Source organism: Orcinus orca, chromosome 4 (genome assembly GCF_937001465.1).
Source record: "Orcinus orca chromosome 4, mOrcOrc1.1, whole genome shotgun sequence".
Classification (NCBI taxonomy): domain Eukaryota; kingdom Metazoa; phylum Chordata; class Mammalia; order Artiodactyla; family Delphinidae; genus Orcinus; species Orcinus orca.
Window position 1 is genome coordinate 43,443,282 of NC_064562.1, and position 22,983 is coordinate 43,466,264.

Below are 22,983 nucleotides of genomic sequence, written 5' to 3' on the forward strand. Positions count from 1 at the left end.
CCTTGTTCCAGCCTCTAAACATGGGGTGACACTTCTGAATACAGCCTGCTAAGAGAGCCGGCTAGGACTCACATGATTTATTGGGTTGCTAATCACCCCATTTGAGAGTGAGCCCATTAAATTAGCCTGCAGCTCCAATTAAGGGAACTCAGACCAGAGACCATATTTAAGAGTGCTCCCTTGTCAGTTTCATCAGGGGTTTAAATTGAATTCTTACTGTTGGTAGGGAAAACTGAAACATGTCCTAATTCTGCTAAAAGTAGCAGAGAAATCACATACTGGAGTGCCTTTTCGGATGTGGGCAGGATTGCTCGTGGGGAGAAGGGGTGGTATTTGCTGGGAGAGGTCACTTACATTCCCTTTTGGTTTCCATTCAAGTCCTGCTTGCTATGTACTCAATCACGACTGCAGACTTAGATGTCAGAATGCTCGTTTTCATAAATAAGTCTGGAAAACAGAAGCACATTCATCTCTTGCTGTTTTCAACTTTGGAGTAACTTTACAGAACCCACTCTTTTAATTAACACTGACTTAACGAGTTCAGGTCAGAATTCAAGGACAGCTTGGTATAAGTTGACTATAGAAGAAAATCAAGGATTTCTTTTATAACGTTTCCTTCAGCTGCTGCTGCCACTTTTTTATGTACACTGTGTGTCTGTGGGGTGGAGGGTTAGCCTTATGAGGTAGGCTATTTTTATTTAAATGTCTTGAAGACTACAATAAAATACCATGCAGGCATTCCCCAGATTAGGTGCACCTGATTTGTGAATGTTTGTTGCAGATGTGGTCCAGTTAATTAATAACCCTTCCCCTTCCTGCCTCACCACAAAGCCGCTCTGCTCTCCTTCCCTCTGCCATTTGCTGCCTCTAGAGAACATCTTGGGGTCCTTGGCCACTGATGCCAGCTCAAGTCTGACTTGGGTACATTTCTGATCTACTACCTTTTCCCTACAACTTTCTCTTGAAGCGATTGTTGTGCAACACAGTTTCTGGGTATTCTCTGATTTTCACTACTCTAGACTCTGCTAAATTCTTCCCTGGCCAATTATTCCCATATAAATAGTGTAGTAGTTTTTAAGACCATGGGCTTTGAATAGACCAACCAGTTTAAGTCTTGGTTCTGCCACTTAACAGCAGTATGGGTTTGGGCAAATTATTTTGCTTCCTATGCCTCAGTCTTCCCCTCTATAAAACTGAGATAATAATATAATTATACTTATCTCTTAGCCATGTTATGTGGGTCACGTAAAAGATGTAAGTTGCATGGTGTGCTGGGAACACATTGTAAGTGCTCAGAAAAGGTGAGCTGCTGATGTTTATTATTTTTATTTTAGTTTCTTCTTTATCTTTCTTCCTTCCCCATCTTTCCTCTCTTTTCAATTTTACTCATTTATTTGAGAAAAACAAGCTTTTTCCCCCTTTTGATTGTCTCCCCTGATTCTGTGTTGGACCACAGGTGACAATGGGCAATAGTCAATCCCCAGTGAGGGCTAGCCTGGGCACAGTGTGCCCTGCCACAGGGAGATGCTTAACAACCACTTTGTTTTCCTGCTTTTCTTCACCCCTTAGTAGTCCTAAGTGACCCTATTCATAGATGCTACAGAGCAGAGTAATGCTGGGTTGCACTTGAATCAAGAAAAGCAAAACCATCTGCTTGGGAGGGGAGGTGTGGGGGGAGCATCAAACATGAGCTGTCATGCATTAGCAGTGAATACCATGTCCTGAAATTTCTAGTAAGGCCACTTCAGAATTCCAGAGTTTCTACCTTAGTCTCCATCTTCTTCAAATTACACATACTTTTTTATTTTTCAAGATGTATAGAAAAGCAAAATGGTTTCTTAATTGATTTTTAGTATTTTTATGCTTTGTATAGGTGTTAGTACTGTGATAGTATACTTTTTCTTTTTTTATTGAACTTGCAGAGCATTTTGCTTATATCAGAGGTTAAATAGGGCTTTGTGTTGTAGCCTATAAAATTACTTCTGGGCTTCCCTGGTGGCGCAGTGGTTGGGAGTCCGCCTGCCGATGCAGGAGACACGGGTTCATGCCCCGTTCCGGGAAGATCCCACATGCCGCGGAGCGGCTGGGCCCGTGAGCCATGGCCGCTGAGCCTGGACGTCCGGATTCTGTGCTCCGCAACGGGAGAGGCCACAACAGTGAGAGGCCCGCGTACCGCAAAAAAAAGAAATTACTTCTATGTGGAAATAAGCTCTAAGTCCTTAACACCTAACTAATGAAAGAAATTTTTAGAAGGCCACACTTTTGTAAGTGTGGACTTAATGTATAGCATGATACGTACAATGCAGGTGGTATTTTACCAGGTCCAACCTCCATTCTGTCTAGATAAGACATTTACAAGAAGAGATCAAAGAACTCATTTAATGTCCAATGAAAATGTTATTTCTCTGGAACTGGATTGGCTTTTGTATTAATCAGGGTTCTCCAGACAAACAGAACCAGTAGAAATATATTTCTATATATGTGTATATTTCTATATATGTATATATTTCTCTCTCTCTCTCTCTCTCTCTACATATATATATATATATATATATATATATATATATATATATATATATATATTTCTTCAAGGGCAGGAAAAGATGGACCTCCCAATTCAAGAAGATAGGGAATTTGTTCTTCCTTAGCCTTTGCTCCCATTTGAGGCCCCAGCAGTTTGGATGGTGCCCACCCATACTGGTGAGGCTGGACCTCTTTTCTCAGTCTGCTGAATCAAATGTTAATCTCTTCCAGAAACATCCTCACAGATATACCCAGAAATAATGTTTTACCAGATATCTGAGCATCCCTTAGCCCAGTCAAGTTGACGTAAAACTAACCATCACAGCTTTTAATCCCTTTTATAGATGGAAGTCTTGTCTTTTAGGTCATGTTTGCTATTATGACTTTGAGTTGAGTATAAAGGCCATACTCACAGATGTTTATGACATTTAATATGGCATAGAAACCCAACTAAATTTCTAAAAATATACATAAACACAGAATCTGTGTGCTTATGTTTTTAAACTGGAGAGGTTAAAGAACCGTTTCAGATCTGCTTTTGGAGTAGTTTGAGTACTTTACCAACATTCAGCCTGTTTCAGTTATCCTGTGCCACCCACTGGTTCAATCAGATTAAGAATTTTAACACCGGGCATTTAAAAGAGAAAGGGAAAAGAGGTTCATTTATTTGTATTCTTCAAAGAGAAAGAGAGAGAGCATTAACGCCATTTTCCATATTTTCCTACTTCTCATCCCAAGTTACCACCATTCTTCACAGGCAAGTGGTCCTCAAGTTGTAGTTAGTGGACCATGTATCTATTTGAATTTCCTTAGATGCTTGTTAGCATGCACATTCCTGGGAGCCACCCCAGACCTCCTGACTTGGAGTTTCAGCAAATTACATGGTTAAGAGCCCCCTAAATGATCTTTGTGAACTCTATAAAGTTTGAGAACCACTGCTTTCCAGATGATCCAATGTATGATGCTACAAACATGTGTGGGTGAAAAATCTATTCAAAGTGCAAGATAGATCAACCAGTCTTTATGTAACAGAGTATAAAAAGTTCATTGGTATGATTTATTCTACATAGTCACTAACCTTTAAGAAACTACCAATTGTCAAGTTTTGAGGTCATATCAGGGAAGAATATTCACAATTATTTGAAAAGATTATTACAAATACTTTTTCCTTTTCCAACTACATAACTGAGCGAGGCTGAATTCTTTTCATTTACTTCAACCAAAAACATATCATATCACAATAGATTAAATGCAGAAGCTTGTATGAGGATCTGTCTTCTATTTAAGCTAAACATCAGAGATTTTCAAAAACATGAAAAATATACCATCTTCTCACTAATTTTTTCTGTTTAGGAATATACATAAAATACATAAAAATATGTTATTTAACATGTAGTGGGTTTATTATTGCTATTTTAAAATGAATTAATAAATGCATATTTAAAAAAATTCTCATTTCCAGTTGCTAGGACAGTGATTGTCAATGGATATAACCCACGTAAACAAAAGCTCTTTGGGGACCCCTATAATATTCAAGAGTGTAAAGTAATCCTGGGATCAAACAATTTGAGGACTACAGACTAGGCTTTTTTCTAGGTACAGTGTAGTAATTGGTTTAGAGTTAACTTTGTTTCATCGTACACTTAATGCCATATGTAGTCACTATCTAAATGCTAAACATAGTAAGCTTGATTTTGCTTTCTTCTCATTGGGAGAAAAATCATAATGGTATCTATACCAAAATATTCTTAATTAATGCTTGTTTTACCTTTCCTAATTCCAAATAAGATTAGATAATCTTGAACAAGTTGGAAAATAAAAAGCCCTCTATTAGAACTAATGTTTTTGAGAGCTTCGTTTCCACCTACTGAAAATACATTTAAATTAGCAGAGATTAAAATCTTCTCTATTGAAATGCTCTTGGAAATCTTGCCATAAACGTGCCCTTTTCTTCATTCTGCCTCTATTTTCTCTTTTACCAATTTATAGAGCATTTTTTTTCTTTTCTCTCCTCTTCTTTCTTCCTTTCCTCTTCTTTTATTCATTTCCCCTCCTTTCCCTTTGCCTTATTATAGCTGGAAGTTATTTGCTCATGCGTTGCAGTTTTCAGTTTCTGCTGGTGTCCTCTAAGAAAGATGCTGAGTCGGTAAATATGAGCCAGGCATTGACAAAGTGTAGGTGCATCTTTGCTGTCTCAGCTCCAGGACTTAAACAGTCTTCCATTCAGTATGTAAAACTCAACACTGGAGTCTATGCTCTGCTTCTATTCTTAGATTTCCAGAGGCTGTGAAAGAAGGCTAGGGGAAAGGATTTTTAAAAATTAATTAATTCGTTTTCTTTTGGCTATTAAATGAAAACTTATACCTTCTAGAAGAAATGACTTCAGAATAAGTTCTACCATTATACTGTGTTCTTCATATATTTCTTTCTCGTTTTTCCTCTAGTCCAAAAGGCACTCCCGAGTTGGCCTGAAATCAAGCACCAAGCAAAAGGTATGCTATTTTCCCCCTCTGCATTGCTCCTTTAAAAAAAAATTAGTTTGCTGAGTGCTTATGTTTTTTCCTGAAAAGAATGACTCGTTTTTGGAAGGCAAGGATTACCCAGAAACAAAGTGTTTTTGGTTTTCATTTACTTTGCCTCCATAATTGCAAAAATGAAATTGGAGAGAGATCCTTGAATTGAAATGGAATCTAGCAGCCCAGTGACAGAACCTCGGAATTGCCATGGCTTACAAACAATTCTGAAAGCAAGGTCAGAAGGTACTCTCCCAGATTCAGCTCTTTATTTTCTTAGCCCTTCACAGTGAAGGGATTTGTTCCTGTCTTAGTTCATATTTTCACTAAACTTCATTCTCTCAGCATCTGCTGTGGAGAATGACCCTCACCTATGACCTGTGGTGAATTGGCTAAATCATGAGCTCCATGAGTCAGAAAGAATTGGCTTCAATTCCTGATTCTGTCACTTTACTAGCTATGTGACCTTGGACATATTTGTATGAAGATGATTGTACCTCTTAATGTAGTACATTTTAAGGATAAAATGATATAGTATATGTGAAAGCACTTATAACCCAGTGCCTAGCACAAAATAGGCACTTAGTAATTTTTTAAATTCTATAATATTTCATTGATATTTTAGATGTACAAAACGAGAAAATTTGAAATTCCAAAATTTTAATCCTTAGATGCACACACATTTTTTTTTTTTTTTAGAGATGGAGTTGGGCTCTTGGTCTGAGGCTAGCAGGCTGCCACTCCTTCTTCTTTTTATTTTTAAATATAATTTAAATTTTTTATACAGCATGTTCTTATTTGTTATCTGTTTTATACATATTAGTGTATACTGTCAATCCCAATCTCCCAACTCATCCCCCCAGCCCCCCGCACTTTCCCCCCTTGGTGTCCATATGTCAGTTCTCTACATCTGTGTCTCTATTTCTGCCTTGCAAACCGGTTCATCTGTACCACTTTTCTAGATTTAACATATATGTGTTAATGTGCGATATTTGTTTTTTTTTCTGACTTACTTCACTCTGTATGACAGTCTCTATATCCATCCATGTCTCTACAAATGACCCAATTCGTTCCTTTTTATGGCTGAGTAATATTCCACTGTTATATATGTACCACATCTTTATCCATTTGTCTGTCTATGGAAATTTAGGTTGCTTCCATGACCTGGCTATTATAAATAGTGCTGCAATGAACATTGGGGTGCATGTGTCTTTTTGAATTATGGTTTTCTCTGGATATATGCCCAGTAGTGGGATTGCTGGGTCATATGGTAGTTCTATTTGTAGTTTTTTAAGGAACCTCCATACTACTCTCCATAGTGGCTGTATCGATTTACATTCCCACCAACAGTGCAAGAGTGTTCCCTTTTCTCCACACCCTCTCCAGCATTTGTTGTTTGTAGATTTTCTGATGATGCCATTCTAACTGGTGTGAGGTGATACCTGATTGTAGTTTTGATTTGCATTTCTCTAATAATTAGTGATGTTCAGCAGCTTTTCATGTGCTTCTTGGCCATCTGTATGTCTTTGGAGAAATGTCTATTTAGGTCTTCTGCCCATTTTTGGATTGAGTTGTTTGTTTTTTTAATATTGAGCTGCATGAGCTGTTTATATATTTTGGAGATTAATCCTTTGTCCGTTGATTTGTTTGCAAATATTTTCTCCCATTCTGAGGGTTGTCTTTTTGACTTATTTATGGTTTCCTTTCCTGTGCAAAAGCTTTTAAGTTTCATTAAGTCCCATTTGTTTATTTTTGTTTTTATTTCCATTACTCTAGGAGGTGGATCAGAAAAGATCTTGCTGTGATTTATGCCAAAGAGTGTTCTTCCTATGTTTTCCTCTAAGCGTTTTATAGTGTCCGGTCTTACATTTAGGTCTTTAATCCATTTTGAGTTTATTTTTGTGTATGGTGTTTAGGGAGGGTTCTAATTTCATTCTTTTACGTGTACCTGTCCAGTTTTCCCAGCACCACTTATTGAAGAGAATGTCTTTTCTCCATTGTATATCCTTGCCTCCTTTGTCATAGATTAGTTGACTGTAGGTGCGTGGGTTTATCTCTGAGCTTTCTATCCTGTTCCATTGATCTATATTTCTGTTTTTGTGCCAGTGCCATATTGTCTTGATTACTGTAGGTTTGTAGTATAGTCTGAAGTCAGGGAGTTTGATTCCTCCAGCTCCATTTTTTCACTCAAGATTGCTTTGGCTATTCGGGGTCTTTTGTGTCTCCATACAAATTGTGAAATTTTTTGTTTTAGTTCTGTAAAAAATGCCATTGGTAATTTGATAGGGACTACATTGAATCTGTAGACTGCTTTGGATACAATAATCATTTTCACATTATTGATTCTTCCAATCCAAGAACATGGTATATCTCTCCATCTGTTTGTGTCATCTTTGATTTCTTTCATCAGTGTCTTATAGTTTTCTGAGTACAGGTCTTTTACCTGCTTAGGTAGGTGTATTCCTAGATATTTTATTCTTTTTGTTCCAATGGTAAATGGGATTGTTTCTTTAATTTCTCTGTCTGATCTTTCATTGTTAGTGTATAGGAATGCAAGAGATTTCTGTGCATTAATTTTGTATCCTGCTACTTGACCAAATTCATTGATTAGCTCTAGTAGTTTTCTGGTGGCATCGTTAGGATTCTCTATGTATAGTATCATGTCATCTGCAAACAGTGACAGTTTTACTTCTTCTTTTCCAATTTGTATTCCTTTTGTTTCTTTTTCTTCTCTGATTGCTGTCGCTAGGACTTCCAAAACTTTGTTAAATAAGAGTGGCACGAGTGGTCATCCTTGTTTTGTTCCTGATCTTAGAGGAAATGCTTTCAGATTTTCACCATTGAGAATGATGTTAGCTGTGGGTTTGTCGTATATGGCCTTTATTATGTTGAGGTAGGTTCCCTCTATGCCCACTTACTGGCGAGTTTTTATCATAAAGGGTGTTGAATTTTGTCAAAAGCTTTTTCTGCATCTATTGAGATGATCATATGGTTTTTATTCTTCAATTTGTTAATATGCTGTATCACACTGATTGATTCGTGTATATTGAAGAATACTTGCATCCCTTGGATAAATCCCACTTGATCATGGTGTATGATCCTTTTAACGTGTTGTTGGATTCTGTTTGTCAGTATTTTGTTGAGGATTTTTGCATCAATATTCATCAGTGATATTGCTCTGTAATTTTCTTTTTTGTAGTACCTTTGTCTGGTTTTGGTATCAGGGTGATAGTGGCCTTGTAGAATGCGTTTGGGAGTGTTCCTTCCTCTGCAATTTTTTGGAAGAGTTTGAGAAGGTTGGGTGTTAGCTCTTCTCCAAATGTTTGGTAGAATTCACCTGTGAAGCCATCTGGTCCTGGACTTTTGTTTGTTGGAAGATTTAAAATCGCAGTTTAAATTTCATTACTTGTGATGGGTCTGTTCATATTTCTATTTCTTCCTGGTTCAGTCTTGGAAGGTTATACCTTTGTAAGAATTTGTCCGTTTCTTCAAGCTTGTCCATTTTATTGGCATAGATTTGCTTGTAGTAGTCCCTTATGATGCTTTGTATTTCTGCTGTGTCTATTGTAACAGACAACAGTCTGTTGTCTGTTCTCCTTTTTCATTTCTTATTTTATTGATTTGAGTCCGCTCCCTCTTTCTCTTGATGAGTCTGGCTAATGGTTTATCAATTTTGTTTATCTTCTCAAACAACCAGCTTTTAGTTTATGGATCTTTGCTATTGTTTTTTGTTTCTATTTCATTTATTTCTGCTCTGATCTTTATGATTTCTTTCCTTCTACTAAGTTTGGTTTTTGTTTGTTCTTCTTTCTCTAGTTCCTTTAGGTGTAAGGTTAGATGGTTTATTTGAGATGTTTCTTATTTCTTAAGGTAGGATTGTGTTGCTATAAACTTCCCTCTTAGAACTGCTTTTGCTCCATCCCATGGGTTTTGGATCATCGTGTTTTCATTGCTATTTGTCTCTAGGTATTTTTTTATTTCCTCTTTGATTTCTTCAGTGATCTCTTGGTTATTTAGTAACATTTAGCCTCCATGTGTTTGTGTTTTTTACATTTTTCCCCCGTAAGTTATTTCTAATCTCATAGCCTTGTGGTCAGAAAAGATGCTTGATATGATTTCAATTTTCTTAAATTTACTGAGGCTTGAATTGTGACCCAAGATATGATCTATCTGGGAGAATGTTCCATGTACAGTTGAGAAGAAACTGTAATCTGCTGTTTTTGCATGGAATGTCCTATAAATATCAATTATATCTATCTGGTCTATTGTGTCATTTAAAGCTTGTTTTTCCTTATTTATTTTCTGTCTGGAGGATCTGTCCATTGGCATAAGTGAGATGCTAAAATCCCCCACTATTATTGTGTTACTGTCAATTTCCTCTTTTATAGCTGTTAGCATTTGCCTTATGTATTGAGGTGCTCCTATGTTGGGTGCATATACTTACAATTGTCATATCTTCTTCTTGGATTGATCCCTTGATCATTATATAGTGTCGTTCCTTGTCTCTTGTAACATTCTTTATTTTAAAGTCTATTTTATCTGATATAAGTATTGTTACTCCAGCTTTCTTTTGATTTCCAATTGCATGGAATATCTTTTTCCATCCCCTCACTTTCAGTCTGTATGTGTTCCTAGGTCTGAAGTAGGTCTCTTGTAGACAGCATGTATATGGGTTTTGTCTTTGTATCCATTCAGCAAGCCTGTTTCTTTTCGTTGGAGCATTTAATCCATTCACATTTAAGGTAATTATTGATATGTAAGTTCCTATTACCATTTTCTTAATTGTTTTGGGTTTTTTTATAAGTCCTTTTTTTATAAATTTATTTATTTTGTTTATGATTTTTGGCTGTATTGGGTCTTTGTTGCTGCATGTGGGCTTTCTCTAGTTTTGGCGAGTGGGGGCTACTCTTCGTTTGTGGTGTGCAGGCTTCTCATTGCGGTGGCTTCTCTTGTTGCAGAGCATGGGCTCTAGGGTGCACGGGCTTCAGTAGATGCGGCACATGGGCTCAGTAGTTGTGGCTCACAAGCTCTAGGGTACAGGCTCAGTAGTTGTGGCGCACAGGCTTAGTTGCTCCGTGGCATGTGTGATCTTCCTGGACCTAGGGCTCAAACCCACATCCCCTGCATTGGCAGGCGGATTTTTAACCACTGCATCACCTGGGAAGCCCTGTAGGTCCTTTTCTTCTCTTGTGTTTCCCACTTAGAGAAGTTCCTTTAGCATTTGTTGTAAAGCTGGTTTGGTGGTGCTGAATTCTCTTAGCTCTTGCTTGTCTGTAAAGCTTTTGATTTCTCCGTTGAATCTGAATGAGATCCTTGCTGAGTAGAGTAATCTTTGTTGTAGGTTCTTACCTTTCATCACTTTAAATATATCGTGCCACTCCCTTCTGGCTTGTAGAGTTTCTGCTGAGAAATAAGCTGTTACCCTATGGAAGTTCCCTTCTATGGCATTTGTCATTTTTCCCTTGATACTTTTAATAATTTTTCTTTGTCTTTCATTTTTGTCAGCTTGATTACTATGTGTCTTGCCATGTTTCTCCTTGGGTTTATCCTGCCTGGGACTCTCTGCACTTCCTGGACTTTGGTGGCTATTTCCTTTCCGCCGTTAGGGAAGTTTTCGACTATAATCTCTTCAAATATTTTCTTGGGTCCTTTCTCTCTCTCTTCTCCTTCTGGGACCCCTATAATGTGAATGTTGTTGCATTTAATGTTGTCCCAGATGTCTCTTAGGCTGTTTTCATTCCTCTTCATTCTTTTTTCTTTATTCTGTTCTGTGGCAGTGAATTCTACCATTCTGTCTTCCAGGTCACTTATCCATTTTTCTGCTTCAGTTATTCTGCTATTGATTCCTTCTAGTATATTTTTTTTCATTTCAGTTATTGTATTGTTCATCTCTGTTTGTTTGTTCTTTAATTCTTCTAGGTCTTTGTTAAACATTTCTTGCATCTCCTTGATCTTTGCCTCTGTTCTTTTTCTGAGGTCCTGGATCATCTTCACTATCATTATTCTGAATTCTTTTTCTGGAAAGTTGCCTATCTCCACTTCATTTAATTGCTTTTCTGGAGTTTTATCTTGTTTCTTCATGTGGTACATAGCCCTCTGCCTTTTCCTTTTTCTATGTTTCTGTGTATGTGTTTTTCATTCCACAGGCTGCAGGATTGCAGTTCTTCTTGCTTCTGCTCACACACATGATGCTTAAATCATGTTAATTGCTGGTGACACATAGGGCAATGATGTAAATAGATTTTTAGGATTTGGAGAAGTTTATGCTAAAAAATTATTCTTCTGGTGTAGATGTTTGCACTCTTTGGAGACCTTGCCTAACCTCTCAGGATAATGGATACCTTAACTCAGAATACCTTTCTTGATGTCAATTGATAGAGGAAAAAACACTTAAGAGGTGTTTAAGAAGATTAAAACAGGTAACATCTGTGAAGGCACTAAGCCTAGTCCCTAAGTAGGTGGTAGCTATTTTTATTAGAGAAACATCATGTTGACTGGAAGAAGATGGACAGACATGGGCTCTAACCCAGCTTCAACACTTTGAAAGTAATCGCTGACCTTGATATGGCAAATCCTATGCTCCAGGTACAGTTATGAGCACTTTACAAGGACAAACTCATTTAATATTCTCAGGCAGGTGTTCTTGTGTCCCTCAGGTTCAGCCAGGAGAGTAAAATCATGCCAATAATTTGAACAGAGTGAATTTGATATGAAGAACTGTTAAGTGGTTATAAAGTTGTGAACCAAGTAATAGAAAGAGTGAAAAGAGAACTCTAAGGTATAGGGTAGGGGTAGCAGTTCCAGGAAGCAGCTATTACCCCCAGGGCTGATGGAACAAAGGAAAGAGTAGGGATTACTAAAACTTCTTGGGTACTTAGAGGAAGGGCCCCACTGAGCTGAAATGCAGTCCTCTGAAGTGAGGGTGCTGGCCAGCAGACTCTAAGGCTGATTCTACAAGAACAGTACAAACTGGATTCAGTGGCTCTGCAGGAGGGAGAGAAGGGTGGGGCCCCTGATTGAGGCTCAGAGGAAACACCCAGGAAGGAGCAAGTATCTTCTAGCTCTTCCAGCTTGGCAACCCTCTCTAGCGCCCTCTACTGACAGAGCTAACACGAAGCTAGCTGACTAAGCAGGAACGTGTTTTGTAGAGTCCCTGGCCTAGCATCACAGATCTGGTCACAGAAAGATGGGTTTGGCCATGAGAGACTGGTACACTTACTAGCTCCACGTGTGTTAAGCTGTGTTTACTCAGTGCTATAGTGTGAATGTTTGCATCCTCCCTCCAAATTCAGATCCTACCCTCCAAAGGTGATGTTATTAGGAGGTGGGGCCTTTGGGAAGTGCTTAGGTCATGAGGGTGGAGCTCTCATGAGGGGAATTAATGCTTTTATAGATCCTACCCTCCAAAGGTGATGTTATTAGGAGGTGGGGCCTTTGGGAAGTGCTTAGGTCATGAGGGTGGAGCTCTCATGAGGGGAATTAATGCTTCCACCATGTAAAGACACAGCGAGAAGTCTGCAACCCTCACCTGACCACGCTGGTACCCTGATCTTGGGCTTCCAGCCTCCAAAAATGTGAGAAATAAATTTCTGTTGTTTATAAGCCACCCAATCTGTGGCATTTTGTTATAGGAATGGACTAAGACGCCCATCTAGGAAGAGGCAGGGTCAGAATTTAAACCTAGGCAGCTTGGCTCCAAAGTTCATGCTTTTCAACCTCTTGAACAAGTGACCATGGGTAAAAACACTTCTCTAAAGTTTACTTTTAAAATCTGCAAAGTGAGGATGATAATTTCTAACTTGTAAGGTTGTTCTAAGGATTAAATAAACAATGTAAATGATGTGTGTATCATATTTCCTGGCACATAGCTTACTATATATGGCATTTTTCTTTCTTTGAGTATTCATTTTGCCTCAGTGAATATATGTGTAGTTTTGAAAGTATTGCCTTTGCCTTAGGGTGATCCCATCTCAAATGGGTTGTTTATTTAGTTGATTATCTCTCCAGCTTAGCATAGTTGGGTGTTTACATTGGAAAGAGAACAGCAGAGAGAATTTAGTGCTGGAGATGGATCAGTGGAGGCTTTACTGATGATGTCCTTAAAATCAGAGAGTTTATCAGGGCCTGTATCAGAGCACTGAGTTAGTCTTTCTCTTTGGATGTTAAGTGGTGGGGGAAATCATTGAATGCATTCATTCATTCCTAATGCAACAGTTATTTATTGTGTACTTAATTGCAACAGGCACTATGCTAGGCATGGGGGTGATATAAGCAGACATACAGACCCTGCCCTAAAGGCTATTTCTTCCAGTCCAGGTGGAAGAGTGATGCAAAAATTCAAGTGCTCATTTTCCCTCACTCCTCCTTGGCTTTAATAGGTGTGCATGTATGTATGTTTCTTGTTACATAGATATAATGCCATCATGTGGATAAAATATCTATTGGGCCTACTATGGAGTCAACCAGTATCCAAGGGAGATTGTATGGGGGTAGAGGTGTGAGGGGAAGGAAGGCCTGTCCTGAAGGACAAAGTCACTCAGTAACCAGGGGAGAGGCAAGTCTCAGACCAGACACAGGGACTGAGTGGGAGGGTCTGGGAGGCAGCAGCACTGGAAAGCTCTTTGGTGGCTGGTGGAAGGTCAAAGGTGTTTGTGTGCAGCGGTATGAGAGTTAAGGGCTCCAGGGTGTGTACTGTGATGCAATATGGGCCCTTTTTCTCTAGAGTGTTCTAGAGAGAGCCTGGAATGGGCAGGGCCTTAGAGCCCTGGAAGTAGCTAATTGGTGGGATCAGGAGCCTCTCCTGTTTTTTTTGCTTTATTTCCCCTCTATGTTTATTTTCTTTTTGTTTATAAGTGCAGAATATCTTAGCATCCCTAAGGGAAATAAGGGAAGGGCTTTATGTGTGTGCTTTGGCCAGAACTTTAAGGGGAAGCTGGCCTTGGAGGCTAGCATGGTAGTAAAGGCATTCAGGATGCTCGTGAGAGAACCCCAAGGTCGTGGTCATGTATTCAAGGTCATGCTAGGTCTTGTTGACCTTTCTAGAAATTCTGGTGAAAACTAAGTAGGTTAGGTTATATTGAGATATGTTTTGTAGGACATGGGAATGCCAAAACCTGTTCTTGACCCCCTCAGCTCAAGGGAATCAGAGGAAAATAAATACTTAGAGGGCATAGACAGGCAAATGAATATTCTATTACCCCAATGTAGAACCTCAGTGAGCTTTGCTGAAATAAATAGAAGACTCTTTCGTCTTGTTCCCATAAAACTTTCTGCTCTCGAAGTATATTTTCAAGATTAATAACAATATTAATGGTAAAAATAACATTCGATCAACGTTCTGGTTGCTTTGCAAACACTCAGTGGTAGCACTGTTTTCCTTAGATTTTAATCAAAAAGAAAATTGAACTGCCAAAGCCTACAGTTAACAGATTATTTTAAATATTCTCAGCCTCCTGCCCAAACATTTCTGTGGCGTTCAGTGATCTCAAGTTTACTATACCCTTGCTTCCATCAAAGCCATCTCCTCAGATCTGAAAAATAAATTCACAGTAAGTTACACTTGAATTATATGGCTTAAAGTATAATCTCTCCTAAGAGTATTTGCATTTTAATAGGTGACAGAGCTAATGAAATCGAGTCGAAGGGGTGGAATTCATGGCATTAACAAACAGGGAACAATTTTTCTTTGGTAGAAAGATCTTATCCTTGCTCCTAAAATTACATCGTTTACTTATAAGACTGATTTAGAAGGAAACATTAACTGGTTAGATGACCTAGGGTCACAGATGTGTATAGTTGGTAGGGAGTCAATGCTCCAGTTTGGAGCACGGAGGCCGGCCCTAGTCTGTTCAGCCCATGATCATCTCTTCCTCCCATCGCATTCCCCACCAACCTCATTGTTAATGAGTGTAATGTCCCTCTTTCCCACGGAACTGTAAGCTCTCCTCCAAACACAAATTGTGTTTTCTTAATATTCGTACCTTTCCTCTACCCCCTTCTCTCTGACACCTGGTTTCTGAGAGCTTCCTAAATGTTGATAAGCATACTGAAAAACACCCCGTGCCCCATTTACACCTGAGCAATCCATGCCATGGCCAGTAATGGAGCTCAGTGTTAATCTCAGGTCCCTGGAGTAGTAGCTTCCAGCTTTTCCTGCTACAGAAGAAAAAAGGCTCTTGAACGCTTTCCGTGGTATTGTTTTCATTTGCTAATTCTATCTTCACGCTCCACGGTGTTCTCTTGTCCTTCTGATTCCTCCATTCAACTCCCCACCCCCCAAACCCCACAGCAGGAGCAGCCTCCCCAGCTATCAGTATCCCGCACCACAGTGGTGCATTTGTTATGATTGATGAACCTACACTGATGCCTCATTATCACTCAAAGTCCATAGTTTATCTTGGGGTTCGCTCTTGATGTTGTTCATTCTATGGGTTTGCACAAATGTATGAGATATATTCACCATTGTAGTTTCACATAGAATAGTTTCACTGCCCTGAAAGCCCTTTGTGCTTTGCCTGTTCACGTCTCCACCCCCAACCTCTGGCAGCCACTGATGTTTTTAGTCTCCACTGTTTTACCTTTTTCAGAATGTCATGTAGTTGGAATAATACAGTATATATAACCTTTTCAGATTGGCTTCTTTCACTTAGCAATTTAATGTTCCTCTGTCTTTTCATGGCTTGATAGCTCATTTCTTTTTAGCACTGAACAATATTCCATTGTCTGGATGTACCACAGTTTGTTTATCCATTCACCTACTGAATGGATAAAACTTGATTGCTTTTAAGTTTTGGCGGTTATGAATACAGCTGCTCTAAACGTCCACGCACACATGTGTGAGTGGATACAAGTTTTCAACTCATTTGGATAAATACCAAGGGGTACGATTGCCGCATCCATTTTTCTTTATAATTTTCTTCTCACGAATTTTCTTCTCAGCCTTTGCTTGATTGTCCTCAAGTGTCTGCCCCAACTTGTGTGTTTTCCCACTTGTGCTTCCTGTTCTTGGCTGGGTATTTCCTGAATTGTGCCTCTGGCATCCCCAAGAATGATCTGTGCCCCACTTGGAGGAATATAAGGAAAGAGAGAAACCCTATGAGAAAATAGCATAGAGAAGTTTTTAATGTAGCAGCTAGATTTGGGCAACTTAAGAAGAAGAAGCCGTAAGCTGAGTTTATAGCACCCAAGAGTTAAATTCTGTCTGCTCATGCAGTTCTTACTGGCATCAGAAAGAGTCATTTGGGCCTTTTACATCGCTGTGAGGATCTGAATGCCAAATCTAGCTTAAGGGAAATTAAAAGTCACTGCTTTCTGGTAGTGACAATTCCCCTTGAAAGTCCTGACAGGCGATGGAAAGGAAATCAGGCTCCCTGAAGTGGAGTCCATATTATCTTTCATCCATGTTATCTTTTCGTGGCTGTGAAAGATGCCCAGTGGCTTTCTGGAAGATGCAGCCTGAATAACAAATGACAAAACCAGCAAGATGAATTTAAAAGAGATGGAGATCATCTCTACAGACTCACAACAATAGGGATTTTAGGAGAGTCTACAATTTTTTTTTCCCAGTAAAACAAACAAATCAACCTGAATTAACATTTTTATATTTCAGTTTAAAAAAAATACTATTTCATTTTTCTAGAAAGAGGGAAGTTTTTGAGACAAATATTGTTTAAAGGACCAAAGGCTATGTGTATCAGACACACTGACACTAACTTTTACAGTCATCTCATTTCTGAATTTTAGCCATAGAAGACCCAGACGAACAAACTGGGCATTTCAGCAGTGTAGGTCAAATTCTATTGCCATATGCCCCAGGGGACTGGCTGTCCAGTGCCTTTCTTCCTCTTGAACTTGTATTATATTGAACAGTATTTGGCAAATATGAGCTTTGGGCTGAGGCTTTGGGAGAATATCATGGATTTTTATTGTGATGGTATCTGTTAAGTGGATATTGGAATCTTCACTTTTCACTTCTTCCTTTTCTTTTCTCTCACCTTGGTGGAGAGCAGCCTGTCTTACCAAAGCTTGTATCCCTCCATGTCTCATTCCCCCATGGTCTAGATCAAGGACTCCCTTCAGTCCTGTCTTCTCGTCCTTAATTCTCCAGTACCCTGAGACATTCCAGAGATAGAATGCACGCTCAAGCTTGCTTTGGTTACAGCTTAGCATCTCAAACTCAAAAGAGTCAGCTTCAAGGGTGGTGTACGCCAGTGGTTTTAAGAATCCCTTTCATCAAAGAGCAAATGTATTCGTATAAATCCTGTGGGAGGTGAGGCCTGAGTGGAATTGCTCAAAACATCCACCTTGTATTTCTGGAGCAAAGGAAAAATAATAATGCCTCAGAGTGTAGCTCTCTTTGTTAAGTATTAAATATGGTCACGGCCCAACTCCCCTGTGGTTCTCTGAGTTTTGTTAGGTCTAATGGGCTTTTCTAGCCTGTGAGTTACACCCAGTGTTTTGGAATGAGAGTCATTCTACAAGGAGAACCAATGAGCTTAAACCTAATAAGAGGTAGAGACTAGGTGAGTTTTTCTGGGACATGACACAAAGGATCTGTAATGCAATCCAAATGCAATGCAATCGCTTCTCTTCACCGAAGGGAATATTAGCTCTGAAAAATTCATGGCACTTCAACCTAGAGAAGTTGGTCAAATACCCTTGTGTCAGGCTGTTCGGAAGTCAAAACTTTGATTTTGTGTCCGCAGTGTCCTCTAAGTAGCCTTTTCTTTTAGGTTCACTAAAGCAAAGAAGGTGTTTTGATTTGCAAATATTAAAATCTTCCACGCTTCAGAAATGCTCTAGATAGGATTTCAGAAGGAAAGAATAAAAATGTATCCTTTTCTCCCTTTTCTTTATAACAAAGATGACTGTCTTTGCGGAGGTTGGAAATTTGCAGCTTAGTCGTGTTTTGTTTTGCCCATTTGAGTGATTTTTTTTTTAAGTACTGAGCCAATATTTTAAAAGGTGAGTGTTTTCACATCAATATCTGCATTTTGGGCTTGTCCTGAAAAATTGGAATATCTGTCACCTTAGTAAAGATTTCCAAATGGCAATAATCTCCTGGAGCTAAGGGGCCACTGCGCCCTCTGAACAGCGCACGGCACCTCCGCTTCACCATGTGCCTCACCTTCCGCCCCCTCTCGTCTTCCCCACACCCTCCAACTCATGCCTTTCACTGCTTTCCCGGCCTTGAGAGGCATTTGAGGTTTTGACCTGTATTCTAGGAGATAATATGCTACTTCTTTCCTTGAAGAGTTCTAAGTCCTTATATATCAATAGCTATTTTAACTGAGATCAACCCCGGGCTGTTTTGCAAACACATTCTGTTTAGCAAATTCATTAATTAGGGTTCAAGTTTTCTTAGCAATGAGTTAGGCTTCAGCAAAGAGTTACTTTAAACATTCTTTGGCTTAAACTTATTTTCTTCTAAAGTATTAATGACATTTAGACTTTTTTGGTAAAAGATAATTCAGTTTCATAACTCTTCCATTTCCTATCAGGCACTTGACTTAAGAACAGCAGTTCTGCATTCTCTTTAAGCTAAGAATAAATTTCCTTTAAAATGAAACTAAGGACAGGTGTCTAATACATGAATATGCTAGCTTCCTACATAATGACATTAGTCCAAGCCCAGACATTATTCCAGATACAAATTTTGCAAACAAAAATATTCTCAAACCTCAATAACTCAATTACACAACAACCAAGATAGGGATAAAATAGGACAGAGAAGTAAGATAGTCCACAAAAGGAAGGAGTAGCAAGGGAAATCTAGACATTAAAATGCAAATGATTCTGGAAGGCTCCTGCCTGAACCGATGGTTCCAGAAGCACAGCATCACTGCCATAACCAGGTCCAGATCTACAATGAGGTGACTGAGGCAGGCACAATATTTAAGAGGGTGCCAAAGAAACTTAGCAGTCACGATAAATACTTTAATGTAATATTTTAAAATGTTAATGCACTATTTTATACATCGAAATTAATGCAAAAAACCCATGATGGATAAATGGTCTTGTTGGCCCACAGGCTGAAATTTGGCCAGCATTTAGGAGTTACTCACCCAATGCCAGGTATGGCGCTAAGCATTTTTCATGCTTTACAAAAATTCAATATACAGAACAGCTCCATGAGATCAGTTCTATTATTTCCTAACTTTTGCCACATTTTATAGCTGAGAAAGCTGAGGCTTACAGATATTGAGTAACTTGCTCAGGTTAGAGCTAATAACTGCCGGGGCCAGGATCCAGGCAGCTTGACTCTAGCAACTGCTCATGTCCACGGCACTATCCACCTCTGTGGGGATGGCTCAGCCCCCAGGTCATCAAGTTCTGTCATGCTGACATGCCTCCACTATCCTGGCATTCCTCCTGGATCGAGGATAGGCTCATGACCTCAGAGCAGCCATATGTAGGGAGAGAGAGAGAATCCAGAAGCACGCACACACACACACACACAGAAACCTAAAGACAATGAGGACAAGATAATGAGTGAATACCTGCTGTTGGGGGAGGCAAGAGCAAAGAGGAAGAAGCAGTTTCACCATAAAGTTCAAGCCCAGTATGGAGAACAAGGGAACCCTGCAGCTGAAGGGAACTCAAGTAACTCAGCCTTAGAGCTGTAGTGAAATGATGCTCCAGTCTCTGCGAGTATGCCTGAGTTCACTCAAACCTGTTTTCTGGCTTCCTTACTGTGTGTTCTTCTCTGCTCCTTCTCTACACATCCTCATCACAATATACAGCTTGAAGTGTTCACCACAACCTGAAATAGCCCAATGGGCCCTCATTCCCAATTTCCCAGCACTGTCCTCCCAGTCTAAATTGTCCTGTCTTACTGTCCTTTCACTGCCTTCCCTCTTTTCCTGGCCATCCTGCCTCTTCTAGCTGTCACTGCACTTTGATGGAAGAGCATTCATCAGTGGAGTGACATTGGCTTTTTCTTTCTTGATGGCCCAGTTGTGTGTGATTCTTCAGCTGACTCTCCAGGTGCTTCATTATCTGTCAGTTTCTCCATGCCCACAGGGCTGGAAGCAGAGGGTAAGCAGCTGAGAGGGCTGGCCAGGAAGGGAGTAGTGTCTGAGACGGAATGCATGGAGAGGTAAGAAAGAAGTTCAGTTAAATTAGCAGTACCCTGTAAGCACATCTGCCTACTTTATTAGCATATTTCCCATGGAATATTTACCTTCAACTTCACGCTTGCTGCTACTGCTACAACCAGATTTCATATACATAGGATAGATTTTCTAGTACCACTCATTTCACTAAAAATAATAATTCACCGTCTAACTGAGTGGTTCTCTGTCCTATCAGATCCAATGATGCCTTTTGGAAATAAATGCTTAACAGACATTTTGTAATGATTCCTGTATTATGTGTGTGGCTAATATAACCTGTTTACACATACTTTTAAACAATGCTCTAACTGTACAAAAAATGAAGAGAAAGTAAACTAAGTAAAAAAAAATAAAGTAAGTGTAAATTCTTGGGCAGGACTATACTAGAGACATATAAGGTTGTCAGATATTTTTCAGCTCTTTTTCAGAGGCACTGAGGAGACTGTGAATAATGCAGACTGAGGCAGGTGTTTTATATTAGCCACTCAAAACCCACGAGTGGTGTGACAGTCAGTGACATGATTTCCCCAAGTGGTAGCTGTGGTAAGCAGAATAATGGCCTCACTGAGGAGGCTTATATGCCAATTTCTAGAAACTGAATATGTTACCTTGTGTGGTGTAAGGTGCTTTGGAGATATGGTTAAGTTAAGGATCTTGAGCTGCAGAGATTATACTGAATTATCCCAGTGTGGCCAAGGTCATCACGAGGGTCTTCATGAGAGAGACAGGACTCTGACATGGAGACTCTGACGTGTCTCTGACATGACTCCTCATGTCAGAGTCAGAGAAGATGTAACAACGGAAGAAGAGGTTGGAGTGGTGCAGGGCCATGAGCCAAGGAATGTGGGTAGCCTCTGTAGATGAAAAAGGGAAGAGAATGGATCCTGCCAGAACCTTCAGAAGGAACACAGCCTTGATGACCATAAAATCGTCAGATAATACTGATGTTTTGTCTTAATCCACTAAGTTTGTGGTAATGTCTTACAGCAGCAAAAAGAAACTAATACATTGACCAATTCTTATAAAATTCCAAACTCTTGAAGTTCAATCGTTATAAAACTTGTATGATAGTTTCCTTTCTGGAAAATTTATTGCATAGTCGAAGGGTGCAAAAAATACTTTGTGATTATATGTAAAATGGAGCTCAATTCTAGACTGAAATAAGTATAAACATAGTTTTCACTGTGTTTCCAGGTCTTCTATTTTCTCACTCTTTTATCCTCTCCCTTCTCTTCTCTCACTCAATTGCAGTTTTTGGTTTATGTTTTGTTTAACTTCCATCTTGTTGTGCGGTCTCCTTGCTTTGTGGCTTCACTTTCCCTTTTCAGGGTAGCTTTTCAAGATGTTTTCCACAAACACCGTTCCCTCCAAAAGGCTGCCAGCTGTTAATATTCTTGTTCCAGGAACACACTCTTCCTCTAGCCTAAAATGACCTTCAAAATGACCTTCCCTAGGTTTGATAGATGCCTGGGGGATCCTTCCAAAACTCAAGAGCCCTCATTTCCAAGCAGCTTCTTTGATCTTCACTGTCACTGGTAGTCTTCCTCTTGGGTTTTCATTGGTCCCTGAACTTAACCTTTACCAACTATTTTTGTTTTTTCTATGTGCAGACACTGTGCTAAGCACTTCAGATATATTTTGTCGTTTGTATCATGTACCAATCCTATGGGTTAGTTATTATTTATTCCCATTTTACACATGGGGAAACTGAGACCCCAAGAGTAAACATTTAAAATATAAAGGTTAAAAAAAAAAAGGATTCTTGCTCTTAGAATTCTTTATGTTCCTGAAAGATTAAATTTCAATGGATTACATTAAAAAGCATGAAATGTTTATAACGTCTACTCATTAGTAATCATTTATTATGCTTATATGTACATAGAGAAAAGTTTCCAGACTGTGCCCCAGATGCTTCAGGATGCCTGTTTTTAGAGTGGGTGAATGGTTTACTTTATGCATTTGCATCATTTGAACTTTTTACAGTGGTCAATTAGTGAAGTCAAATTTATTTGTCTTTTGTGTATAAATTCTAAATAAAAAAATTTTAAAAGATAAAATTTTTATGGTAGTTTAAACCTTTTCTAGGCCAATTACTTGTGTTTATGTATAATTTTTCATATGTAGGTACAAATTTAATTCATTCACATATTGATTTGTTCCATACTTACTTACTGAGTGTTACTCTGAACCAGTTTCTGTTCCAGGCTCTGAGGATGTGGCAGTGAGCAAGAAAGACCAGGGAACTCACATTTTAGTGGGGAATATATTCAACAATACATCCAGTACCATATACTAAGAAGAGAAAGGAAGCAGGATAAGGTGATAGAAAGTGGAAGGGAGTTCTCATTTTATAGTCAAAGAAGACCTCTCCAAGGGGCTGTTATGTGAGCATCTCCCTGAGTGAAATAAGGGAGAAAGCCTTGTGACTATCTGGTCAAATGTGTTCCAGAAAGTAATTTGTAATTTTTATGCAATAGTTTGGGTTTTATTTTAAAATCAGAGTTAATCATGTCAAAAGTACTTATTGAGCATGTGCTAGGTGCTTGGTGGGCTGTTGGATAACAAGGAAATGCGAGATCTGACCTTGGCCACCTCATTTACAACCGTGGTGGGAATTGAGAACAACACACAAAAATATCAAGTGGTAAAACAGCATAGAGTTATTTGGTGCTAAACTGTGTGACACAGATTCTGGGTTTTGGGGGTCCCCTTTGGGTCTTGCATCTTCAGAAGTGAAAGTCTAATTTTGCTAGATTCAAACATTTTTAAGGACAAGGCAGTAGACTGAAACCAGAGGTGGAAAAAAAGTCGTTTCATGCAACTTTAGTTCTCAC

General features: G+C 39.1%; 1 protein-coding gene across 1 annotated transcript in view; it reads left to right on the plus strand.

Annotated features, from left to right (window-relative positions):
* The first annotated feature begins 4,967 nt into the window (after positions 1–4,967).
* Positions 4,968–22,983, plus strand: part of RASGEF1B (RasGEF domain family member 1B) — a 451,463-nt gene continuing 433,447 nt past the window's right edge. The window contains exon 1 of the mRNA XM_049709378.1: positions 4,968–5,015. The gene's annotated coding sequence lies outside the window, so the exon portion shown is untranslated. The remainder of the gene's footprint in view (positions 5,016–22,983) is intronic.